The sequence below is a fragment of the Zeus faber genome (assembly GCF_960531495.2).
Source record: "Zeus faber genome assembly, chromosome: 22".
Classification (NCBI taxonomy): Eukaryota; Metazoa; Chordata; class Actinopteri; order Zeiformes; family Zeidae; genus Zeus; species Zeus faber.
Window position 1 is genome coordinate 4,247,896 of NC_137209.1, and position 13,167 is coordinate 4,261,062.

General features: G+C 44.9%; 1 protein-coding gene across 1 annotated transcript in view; it reads left to right on the forward strand.

Annotated features, from left to right (window-relative positions):
- cUnh4orf54 (chromosome Un C4orf54 homolog) overlaps positions 1-13,167 on the forward strand; it is a 162,749-nt gene that overhangs the window by 27,427 nt on the left and 122,155 nt on the right. The window lies entirely within an intron of this gene.

Below are 13,167 nucleotides of genomic sequence, written 5' to 3' on the forward strand. Positions count from 1 at the left end.
TCTCTAATAACAGAAGGCCTTTCTCAATCTGCGTTCTTGTCTCTACTTTTGTTCTTGTGGACTTGTGAAACGTCATCAGTCGCAGCCCAAGTACTGTTCCAATTCAAAGTACGCATCCAGCCAAGTCCAGTCCAAATGCCCGGATGTGGACTTGCTCCGCCCATTTTATCGAGGATGCATCGGTGGTGACTTGTGTGGACTTGGAACAGCCAAGTATCCCAGAATGCATTTCGCACCAAGCGGTGGTAATGGTATTGGTCCCCGGGAGTCTCTACTCCCAAGTCGAACTTGCCAAGTCTGAACTACCAAGTCCGCAAGTCAGGACTTTGCGTACTTGGTATTGCGAAACGACCAGAGTCTCCCAGGATAATAGCGGATGGCTTGCTCGCTTGATGGGGGCCCACAGTTTAGTTCTTTGAATGGCTGAGCTTTTTCCCCCTCTGGGTGAGCCATCATCTGTCCTTGTTCTCTCTTGCGCATCTGCTCAGCAGCGCTCTCTGTTTCCAATTCATACTAACCGATAACATAACCTATTCTGCGGTTGTAAGGTTGGTCTGCTAGTGCCCGGTGTGGAATAAACTGGCCTTAGTTGTGTTCCAAGCTGGACTACAGCTCTTCTTTTGTCCTTGGACTTTACTCCAAACTTAATCCAGCAGTTGGTATTCGCTGTCATCGTAGAGGGCTTAACTTGTACTGGCTCAGTTTTAGCAAGCTGTGGCAAGCTTATCATGTCATTTATAGACAGTTCTTCATTTTGAGCCTGCCTAGCCGTGCAAGGTTTTATCAGCTCATCGATAGGAGACTGTGGGAATCCTTACCCACCGTACACACGGCAACATGACGTGTGTCTTTATTAATTGTTGTAAACAAAAAGGTTGGCCAAAACAGGAACATAAATTCACAAAGAAAATAATCTGCGTCAGGGTCTGTGTGGCTCACGCTCTGCTCCACAGGGTCTTGTCTCGTGCGCCACGCAATCCCCACTGCAAGACAAAACAACACATAGGCAAGCTCTCCCAGCCGGGTCTGACCAATCAGCACTAATGTGCCTGATTAGGGGGACCCGGTACAGCTGCGTCGCGGCAGAAAGAAGCCAACGCCGTCACCTGCAGAACATGGCTTAACCACACCCTCTTGTGTGTCATGAAGTCCTCCAAATTTTTCCAAAGCAACGATCCTGGTTTCTTCCCTAACAGTCGAGAGCAGTCTGTGCATCTTGAAGGCTTTGAAGCGAGGTGAGCCATACTTTAGACGCACACCACACTGTAACTAGTGCTGGTTTAAAAATTAGTAGTAACCCTTTATAATCAGTTGTAAAGGAAGCGTCTAGTTGTTGGATGAAGCCACTGTTTCTTCTTTAAGCGTAATAATAGTGCGGACATTGGGGAAAATAGAAGCAGAGCTGAGAGCAAAGCAGAGAGCGGAGAGAAAAGCAAAACACATCTGCTCTGCGCAAAGGGCAGAATATAAAGGCTGAATATATATAAGAATAAAATTGAATATATTTGTGAAATTTCCTACTATTTTTAGAGAGGTTGTATTTCATACCATTTTTCGAGTTCTTCTTTGGTCGTAACATTGACTTGTCTTGACTTGACTAATGGAAATTCTGAAAATGGGTTCGTTTGTTCCATACTCCGCCGGCAAAAAAGTCCACGAGGAGGTCCCGTAAGCAGAGGGCCTCCCCGCACAGGGTACATTCCCACCCCATCGAAAACAATGAAGGGCAACTGAGCCACCCCGGCCTGGGCTCCCTGAAATCCCCCCCATTACTCCAGGAGTCATGTGGCTCTGAGGTTTGTCCTTGGCAGGCTAGTGGATTTCAACGTTTGACTAGTAGAAAGAAAGTTGGTCTAGTAGAAAGAAATTTTCCTAGGACATATTGTGTGTTATCACTGGGTGCGTTGCATTACATTTCACTGCATATATGTATGAAAGTATGTATATGTATGTGACGAATAAACCTCTTGAATCTTGAATCTTGAATCTTGACTTTAAAGCCTCGGTTCACTATCCAGGCCTTATAAAAATGTTTGTTTCTATCATTTCTACCTGTTCACAACCTCGCTAGTTTCCCATCTCCCAATTGGAGTTTCCCATTTAAAAAAAGTAATTACAATTTTTTTTTAGGCTTATAAACATTTGCCTCATTGGACTGCATTTAAGTAGCAGAAATGCATAACGTCTCTCAACAATAAAGCGTTCAGCGAGGTTGTGCTACAAACAGGCCATATTTAAAATGATGGTTCCCATCATTTATAACTGAGTTAAAAAATCTGATTGCGTGCTTGGGAGATGAAGCATACACGCTATAACGCTGTTCACCGTTCCTCTTTTTCCAGACATGGGGCTCTTGGCCTGGGGCTTGGCGCTCAGCGGTCACAGGCCCACGCAGTGTCCTTGACATCCCCATGTCCCCATCACCCTGGTCCCCACGCGCAGGTAAAATGTTTTCCACAGACATGTCAGCACAGACTCTATAGCTGTGGACAAATATGGAGTTCTATCATTCCCAAACAACTTACTTTGTGGCCAAAAGCATCAGAGAGCAGACGGCACTCTGTCAGTTTCTAATGGGAGAATCTGAACGGCTAAAGCTGGCAGCACCAACAGTTTAAGATTAATCTTTTTCCAAGTGTTATTCTCCAGCCTAATTAAAAGACTGCTGTCTGACTTTGTATTCTTCATCTTTTTTATTTATTTAGTGAGACATCCGTCAGAAGGCAGAAGAGAAATTTCCTCCGATGGCTCGGTAGGAACAGTATATTTCTTCCGAACATTTTTCCATAATTCGACTCAGATTATGAAATCTGATTATCTATTCAAGCACCATCAGTCATATACTCTGTGTGCGGAAGTGGTTGGAAAAAAAATGTTGTGTCGTGTATATACAACATTACATACAATTATCTTAAAGGCCACCTCGAGGTAATTTCTTTTCCTGCTTCCCCCTACAAGTTTTTTATATCTGAAGCGAAAGTGACGTGTAGTTTCTATGGCCTCCTTTAGTGGTTGCTATTTGCCTTGAGCCTGGGTGGACCTGCTCTCTTGCGTAACCCTAGCAAAGTACTGTTGTATCACAAAATGTGGGACTTTGCCAGAAGATGTAAAATGCTGTCTGTGGAGTCAAAGCATTGCAGCGGGAATCGGGGAGTGGTCTTTATTGGTGAGATTGGCTAAAAGAGGCTTGCAACCTTTCACTACAGCTTCCGAGGAAATCTTCAGGATTGTGGTGGTACTACCGTGAGCAAGCTAGCCTCAGCCGGTATGTTTTTCTCCTTCTGGCGGTCAGAAAAAGAAAAAGAAATCATTGATCAAGTACTTTGTAACTTACACCACCTTGTGTGTACCACGATGGCCAAGTTACTGTTGAGTTGAACAGAATATTTTGCAAACATTTCCATCATCGCTGTGTTACCTGATTGACCAGGTCTAGGTTTGGCTCTCAAGACACGTGGGAAGAGGTCCAAGAGCGTATTCGAGGACTTCTTACGACACCGAAGGCAGTACGCCGCCTTCTCCATGTAAGTGACTCTTGGTTTTATGGTTTAGGGCTTTGGGGGCAATTTAGGATGCAGCATATTTATTTTTCCCCATTTATGGTTTTCCACTAAGGCTGGAGGGACTGAATGTTTTCACAGGGGGCCACCATCTTTGAGGTGAATGAGGTTTTAGCCCGAAGGTCCATCTCCCCAGGTCCCCCGGAAGGAGATGGCTAGGGTGCATGAGGCCGTGAGATCAACTGCTAGGTGCTTCTGGGTGATGTCTTTCCTAAAAGACTCTTTTTTCCAGGCAAAATAATAATGTTAAATGCGTATCGCACAGTCAGAGGTAAGATTTGGAAAATTGGCCACAGTTACTCAAATACTCCAGTCATGGCAATGGTATTCAAATGTTGAACTAAACAAAATAGGATATTGTTCTCTGTAAAGTGCATTGTGTTGCCCTGGTATGAAATGCACTTTATAAATAAAGTGTGACTTGACATATACTTGTATTATATTCTTGTGGGTAGACAATCAGTTCCTCCACTAGATGGAAGTAGAGAGCAAGCGATACAACACACTAAGAATTGATATGGGATTTGGTAACACAAAATTAAAGCAATAAAAAATATTCTCTCTACTAAACACTAATCTAATCTCTACTACAACAACTTTTTAATATAGATTCCAGTCCATCAATAAAATAACCTTTGAGTGGCCTAGGTGACTGTTTTAAAGTTCAAATGTCCAATCTTCATCCACTGGCTTCTTTGGAATCCACAGTATTTTATATTAACTTTGATAACTTGTCACAGTAAACAAAAATCCACAGTAGGGAGATCCGAACCAAACAGAAGATCTAGGCCAACCATACAAATGTGTCTTGGATCCAGTGGATCTTAAGAATCAAAAAAATAACAGACAATCAAAAATGAAGCCGAATCTACCTGATCTTCCCAATGTAAAGTGTGTGGTTAGGACCCAATTGCAGCACAAAGACAGGCAGGGATATTTGGTAATGTATTTTATTTGTAGAGCAGACGGAAGACAGGCAGGGGGCAGGCAGGAAACATTGTCGGGTACAGGCAGGTTCAATAACGAGGAGTACAGACAGAAGACAGGTGGGGGGGCAGGCAGGATACGTGGTCGGAGCGAGGCAGAGTCGGGACAACACACATCCTTGGGGGACTCCAGTGTTCACAGTGATGGTCTCTGAGGAGTTTTTGCCAACTCTTACTGTCTGTGGTCTATCAGTAAGTTTATTTACCAGATGTTGCCGCAGTAGAGGCAAAGGTTCCCCACCCGGCGTCTCTCCTTCTCCTCCGGGGTGAAGCTGGCCCGGCCAACCCGCATGGGAGAGGCCTCACTCGTGGGTTGACAGGCCGGAAGAGCTGGCGGCCCGGAGGAACCTGGAAGACGGGTTGCTGGGTGGCGCTCCACTTGCCTCCGATGCCTCTCTTGCTGCCGGGCCTGCATGCGTCGGTCGATACGGGAAGCAAGCTCAATGCTGCCATCGAGAGAGGTGGGCAGGTCGTGGGAAACTAGCTCATCATCACCTGGCGTCCTCAGAGGAGAAGGTGTGGGGCTGCAGAGCGAAGAGGATGGAACAGTTCGTGATGAACGGACTACAGCCGTCCACTGGATCCAAGACAAATGTGTCTTGGATCCAGTGGATCTTAAGAATCAAAAAAATAACAGACAATCAAAAATGAAGCCGAATCTACCTGATCTTCCCAATGTAAAGTGTGTGGTTAGGACCCAATTGCAGCACAAAGACAGGCAGGGATATTTGGTAATGTCTTTTATTTGTAGAGCGGACGGAAGACAGGCAGGGGGCAGGCAGGATACGTGGTCGGAGCGAGGCAGAGCCGGTAGCGGGGAATCAGTCTGGAGAACGCTGGAGTCTGGTGCAAGCATCGAAGACAATCTGGCAATGGGTGACTGGTGAGAGAGGCATATACTGTATAGTGGTTAGATTGCAGATCTGGAACAGCTGTGTGTGCAGGTGAATAGAGTTGGGCTAATGGGACAGGTAAGGAGAGGGAGGGGAAGGTAGAAGAAGGCGGAGATCATGACACCCAAAAGAGATCAATTATAACAAAACATAAATGTGTGGCAGAAGTAAGGACATACCCCAGCGGAGTCTGTAACATTTTAATTCTTGGCTTCTTAGAGATGATTTACCCTGATTTGATATTGAAGAAGATTTTGTTGAGATGCTAATTGCAGTTTGCCTATTATGAGAGTCAATAGAAAATAGCCAAACAGGGCCCCGAGAATTTTTCTTTTCATTCCACAGAAGACCCTGTGAAAGTACCTGGTTTTGTCACAGAACCCCTCAATTAAATGTTGCCTTGTTTTCAAGTCGTATTCCCACCCTTTTGGTTTCGAGTGGAATTTGGTCTTATTTCAATGTGTGCAGCAGGAAGTTCAATTGTCCTTGCAGTGAACGTGAGAAAGTAAAAATGATGAAAATGTGGCCTCAAACCCCATGAAAATGTTCAGGATATAGTAATTGTGGCTCTACTGAGGCCAAACGACGTAAGTAGTGTAATTTTTACACCGCAGCATAAGAGTGACAATTCCGTCCAGTCAATTCCATCCATTTACTCACGCCAAAATTGTCTTAAGTCACTGTTCTCCGGATATAGAATTTCTATCAGTTAAATGCCGACCATTCTACAGGCCCAGAGAATTCACAGCCATCTACATCAGAGCTGTTTACATTCCACCCAGTGCGATAACTAAGATGGCACTGTCTACACTGTATCAATCTGTGAGCTCAATGCAGAACTCTAATCCAGACTATCTATATAATCGCTGGTGATTTCAATCAGCCCAAATTGAAGACAGTACTTCTACATTACCACAAACATGTGAACTTTGCGACCAGGGGAGAGAACATTCTTGACCAGGTATACACCAACATTAAACAGGCATACAGAGCTGTTCCCCACCCCCACCTGGGGAACTCGGACCATCTCTCTGTTATGCTAATGCCATCTTACAAACCACTTCTAACCAGGAGTAAGCCGTCTGTGAAGCAGATCAGAGCAAGGCCAGAAGGAGCAACCTCAGCTCTCCAAGACTGTTTTGAATGCACAGTTTGGCCTGTTTTTAGGGAGGCTGCCACTACCAACCATCATGTCAACCTAACGGAATATACTGAGTCTGTGACAGGCTATATACACAAATGCATGGACGATGTGACCGTCATCAAAAACATCACTACAAGAGCCAATGACATTACATTACATTACATTTAGTCATTTAGCAGACGCTTTTATCCAAAGCGACTTACAAGGGAGAATAACATTCAAGCAACATTGCGACAGAGATTAGTGTAACAACAACATTAGTGTAACAATAAATACTGCAAGGTGGTGCTAAGTAATTGTAGGTTAGGACAGGAGGTACTCACTGAAGAGCTGGGTCTTCAAGTGCTTCTTAAAGACAGAGAGGGAGGTCCCCGCTCTGGTCATTTTTGGCAGCTCGTTCCACCAACATGGAACTACAAATGAGAATAGCCTGGATTGCCGTGGCTGTATGGCCGGCAGAGCCAGGCGACACTCATTTGACGAGCGCAGCATCCGGGGGGCAACATGTGCTCTTATAAGAGCATTTAAGTAGGCGGGAGCATTCCCAACAATCACTCTGTAGGCCAGCATAAGAGACTTGAACTTGATGCGAGCGGCTACAGGTAACCAGTGGAGCTCGATGAGCAGCGGAGTGACATGTGCCCTCTTTGGCTGGTTGAACACCAGTCGTGCCGCCGCATTCTGTATCATCTGTAGTGGCTTCACCGCACAGGCCGGCAAGCCTGTTAAGAGGGCGTTGCAGTAGTCGAGACGGGACATCACCAAGGTTTGTACCAGCAGTTGAGTGGCATATTGGGTCAGGTATGGCCTGACTTTTCTCATGTTGAGTAGTGCGAAGCGGCAGGACCGGACGACGGCGGCAACATGGTCCGAGAATGTCAGTTGGTCATCAATAATGACACCAAGATTCCTTGCAGCCTTGGTAGGAACAAGAGATAGAGAGTCGATTTTAATATCAATGTTGTGATAAATACCTTGTTTGGCCGGGAAGACCAGCAGTTCCGTTTTCGCCAGATTTAGTTGAAGATGATAATCCTTCATCCATGTGGATATGTCAGCGAGACAATCCGAGATCCGCGTCGAGACAGTAGGGTCGTCGGGCGAGAAGGACAGATAGAGTTGAGTATCATCCGCATAGCAGTGATATGAAAAGCCAGACAAACCCTGGTTCACCAGGGAGGTACGTGCACTCCTGAGAGCACGGAACGCTGCCTTCAAGTCCGTGGACAAGGACGCCCTTAGAGCTGCTAGGGCCAACTTGAACCGGGGCGTAAGAACAGCCAAGTGTGCCTATGGACAGAAAATCCAATCACACTTCACAGACACAAAAGACTCCAGTCGCTTGTGGCAAGGCATCCAGTCAGTCACCGGTTACAGGCCAATACCCCCACCGTGCGAGGACAACACAGACTTCCTCAACACACTTAACACATTCTTCAGCCAGTTTGAGGAAAACAACACCACCACACCAACAAAAGCCCGGACCTGCCCGGACAATGTAACACTTCATCTGGACCGTGCTGATGTGCGGAAGACCCTACTCAAGGTGAACCCCAGAAAAGCTACAGGTCCTGACAACATACCGGGGCGTGTGCTCAGAGACTGTGCTGACCAACTTACAGATGTTCTCTCGGATATCTACAACACCTCTCTGAGCCAAGCCATCATACCAGCATGCTTCAAAGCCACCACCATCATACCGCTACCCAAGAAATCCCCAGCCTCAACACTGAACGACTACCGACCCATAGCACTCACACCCATCATGATGAAGTGCCTTGAAAGATTGGTCAAGGCCCACATAACATCCAGTCTCCCCACTACACTTGATCCATTCCAGTTTGCATACCGTCCCAATCGCTCCTCTGATGATGCCATAGCAACAGCACTCCACCTATGCCTGGCTCATCTGGAAAACAAAAACAGTTACGTGCGGATACTGTTCATTGACTTCAGTTCCGCCTTCCGTTGTCCCCTCGGCTGTTCACACTGGCGACGCATGACTGTTGTGCCAGATACAACTCAAACCACTTCATTAAGTTTGCAGATGACACAACAGTTGTGGGCCTCATCAGTGACGACAACGACTCAGCCTACAGAGAGGAGTCATATAAACTCATCAACTGGTGTGACAACAATAATCTACATCTCAATGCAAACAAGACAAAAGAAACAACTGTGGACTTCAGAAAGAAACACAAACCACACATCCCATTCACCATTAATGGCAGTGCAGTGGAGTCTGTGAAGAGCACCAAGTTCCTGCTGGTGCACATCACAGACGACCCGACATGGTCAATCAACACCACCTCCCTAGTAAAGAAGGCACAGCAACGCCTCTACTTCCTTCGCTGGATGAGGAGAGCTGACCTCCCCCCTTCTGCCCTCACCACCTTCTACAGGGGTGCTATTGAGAGCATTCTTACCAGCAGCCTCTCAGGCTGGTACGGCAGCTGCTCTGCTGCTGACCAGAAAGCCCTACAAAGAGTGGTGAGGACAGCAGAGAAGATCACCAAAACAGCACAACCATTCATCCAGGACCTGTACCCGTCTCGCTGCCGCAAGAGAACCACCAATATTATCAAGGACCACACCCACCCAGCACACAAACTGTTCACCCTCCTACCTTCTGGCAAGCGGTACCGCAGCATGCGGTGCAATACCACCAGATTCAGGAACAGCTTTTTTCCAAAGGCCATCAGACTACTAAACTCACCAAACACGACATGAACACAACACCCACAAAGACCAACTGACTGCACAATATTTACATTTTTACAATACATATGTATCCCCTTGGTATACATATATATCCTCTTGCTGCTAGCTTTGTACTGCACTTTATTACCTAAATAACATACCTCATTTGTCTTCTTGAGTATATTAAGACTATCCTTGTCGTGTTGTGTTGTTGTGTCTATTGTTGTTGTCTTTTTACACTTTCATGTTATATGTTGTGTGTTACAAATATTACTGCACGTTTGGAGTATGGGGAAACGCAATTTTGATCCTCTGTGTAATTACATGTTGCATGGTACGATTGACAATAAAGTACACTTTGAACTTTGAACTTATTTAAGAGTGGAGAGCAGGATATCTGACGAGATTTGTGGTGCATACACAGAGAGCAGTCATATTAAATTTCTCCTTGGAGCGACCTATCATGTGCTTCCAACTCCTCCAAACCTGATTGGGTAGGTAAGTTGTCATGGCACAGCTGCACTGAAGCACATCTTTTCAGGTTTCAGGCTTAGTCTAGCAGAGGGTTGCTACACTAAGCATCATAACCAAGGTTTCAAGTGTTTGTGTTGCAGGTGTAGTTGATAGCAAGTGCATAGAGGTTATTTTAGGACCTGTCAGTAAAGAAAATTGGCTTTGTACAGGAGGGACAGAGTGTCACAGTGCACGCCCCTAATTGTAGCTTTGGAAAATTGGCGAAGGCACAGGACCGCAAATCGTTACCAGATGTTTGCATGCAACTCCGACAGATAATCGGGTGCTTTACCTTGAGACCAGACATGGTGATGTATTCAGAGAGGGAACATGTAGTATTTCTTTGTGTTCACAGTTCCCTCTGAGGGCTAATGGAAGAAACAATTAAGGGGAAGAGGTTAAAGGACACAGATTTAGTAGCTGAGGCAGGAGATTGTGGCTGACAGGGACACATTAAGGGATGGTGGTAGCCAGTAGCCACCAAGGAGCGCTGAGTAGGCCTGTGTCAGTGGGTTAGGTCAGGCCACTGGTCAGTCCCGTACAGTATTGGCGGTGGTAGGTAGGGGCTAAGGGTAGCCACTGAGCACACCTGTGCAATGCTGGTGGCTAGTAATGAAGGATTACCACTGTGCGTGTAGACAGAACAGCAACCCCAATGAATGCACTCAGAATTAACAGTAATGTGACCAGGCCAACATTAGGTGAGCTGTTATTCTGTCTTCCTTAATCCCCATTTTGAATTACTTCATGTAATTGGAGTTGTGCTTTCCTGATTGCCCATCCTGGGTATTGCCCAGAGATCTCCGCGAGACATTCTTTACCCAGATGGACGGGGCTCTGCGCTCCCGGTGGGACGGAGCGAATGTTTACCTTTTTCGTTTCATACAAGTAGGAAACTCATAAATAAATCTAAATCTAATCTAATCTCCGACACGGCTCTCCAGCCTAAACACAAAGCATATATTTTGTTACTCACAAAGACTATTAACTCATTTGTTTAACCCAGAATTGTATGCAGTCGATGACCAATTTTCCAAATGTATGATGACATGGAACTTTGGGGGTGAAAATGGTTACGTTTAAATGAACCCCCTTAAAATGAAACCCATTCTTATTTTGTTTAATATCCTCTTTTTAGCATGGGTTGACACTCTCAACGGTTCTCGGGTAGACCAGTCGAAGGCCATTACGAGTAAATAATGTCTGCAGCAGTGTGAATCCGTGTGAACCAATGCCATAAATCAGGGGAAAGATCCGGCCACCTTGGCAGTTATACATTAACTGCTGGGCGATTTCGGAAACATCCTGATCTATTGCAGTTTGACCACACCTGGGTGGACTCTGTAGGGGGCTATTTTTGTCTCATAAGCGGTCAAACTGCCAGCCTTGGCAGCAGAGCACAGCGGTATTGGCTCGTAAAGTTCAAATGTTCAAACAATAGTCTGGGACAAGCCAGGATAACAAGGAACAAAATAGCCTAAGTGTATGTCCCAACCTTTAAATGTTGTCACAATAGCATTCTAGCAACAAAAGATGAAAACACGAGTGACACACAACGATTTGACTTTATTAACTTGCGGTTACACATTATCTAATACATGATGATTCATATAGTGACCAGTCAAATTTACAGAATAGGCGTGGGCTGACAGTGGTTCCTGTGATGTGCTTTTCATATTCAAAATAGTGCCTTGTTCTTGGGCTGAAGAGGTATCCCATCCACAAAAGGTCTTATCCAAGGTATTAATAATTAGGTAGGGCTCCTAATGAGCTCTCATCGGTGTCTGCGTCACTCGTGTGCCCTGTTTCTAATGAGGCTCTGTTGGGTAGGAAGCTTAAATTTAAACTGGAACTCACTGGGGCTGCAGATTACCATTGTGCTGTTACGTACCTTTGTCAGTTTCCTTTTTTAACCATGAATGATTGAATAGAATTTGAGAATGGCAGCAAACAAACAAACCAATGAGTCAGTAGATGGTCCTGGTAATTACAGCAGTGTTGGTGTGATTGCGTACATGTTTTATTTTTGTAGATGCTCTAATTAGGACAATTGAGGTCTATGAGAGCTGTCACTGGTGGAGCTCTGTTGGAACTTGATGAGGGCGTTCTGTTAACCAACAGTGGAAGTGCCTGAGCTGGTGGCGTTTTAGACTAGTGTTTTTGGCTGGGATGATGGGATTTCATTACAGTGCAGAGCCAATACTTTAAAGATTAGACAATTACAGTATGTCATAGAACATCAGTGGTTTTGGCAACTGCATTTGCCTGAACTTCACAAAAATGAATGGGAAAACAAACTGCTTTCGGGTCAACCTGCAGTAAATGTGTTGCAATATCGGCTTTCTCCTTCAGGGACAGGAGTATGAAGTATGAAGATATACCGTGGCATGCATGACATTAGAGCATTACAGACGTGATGTGATTGACTCGTACAAATACCCAGTATTACATACTATAACAATGAGTACCAATGTAAAACACCTCCTTCTGTGCCACAAATACCATATGAATGAAAAAACTGGATTTCTAAAAGCCTCCAGATTCAGAATATCAGATTAGCAGATAAGATTGGCTTTTGGCACATGACATCACTTTGCGGACCTGGTGTATTTACCACCTCTTCCCACATGCACTCAATGCAGCAACCTTCATATAAACTATTATTCTTGATATATTTTAACTCATTTGGTTATGAAAAATAAGTCCTTGGATTTCACAGTGTTCGATGACTCAAACTTTTCATTGTACCTTCCTTTCTTCAGCGCTTGTGCAGAGCATATGAAGACTATAAGAACAAAGTCTGTTGACAGTCATCTTGCGTTCTAAGCCTATTGATTCATGCATCTTAATTTATTTTTTAGAGTTAAATATGTTTGGCACAGTTTGGCAGTATACATTGATAGGCAAGCACTAAATGATGGGGAGCTGATGGGGAACAGGCACTCACGCACAAAATGATCATGGAGGTGTATTTTAAAATGAATTTTAAGTGTAAAACCCCAGATCCCCCAATCGTCTCTCTTATTTTGAAGAGCTTCCAGATTCTGAATCACTTTATTTTGAAGACTGTACAGGCTCTGAATCATTGCTCTTACTTTGAAGAGTTTTCAATTGCTTCGTATGACTTTTATTTATATCGTATGGAGTATGTTTTCTTCATACCCCTGTTTTCGAAATCTTTCATCTCTCTATTTCTCTCTCTCTCACACACGCATCCAGACACTGTCAGAAAAGTTTGTATTAAAAAGAAAAAAGCAGGCTCCTTTAATATCTTGGCACAACATCTGCGTAGCAGGGAAGCACTTGAATCTAGTAATACTGGATTTGGGGTGAGGGGTTAAGAGCACATTTCCCCGCCCCACACCTCTGCA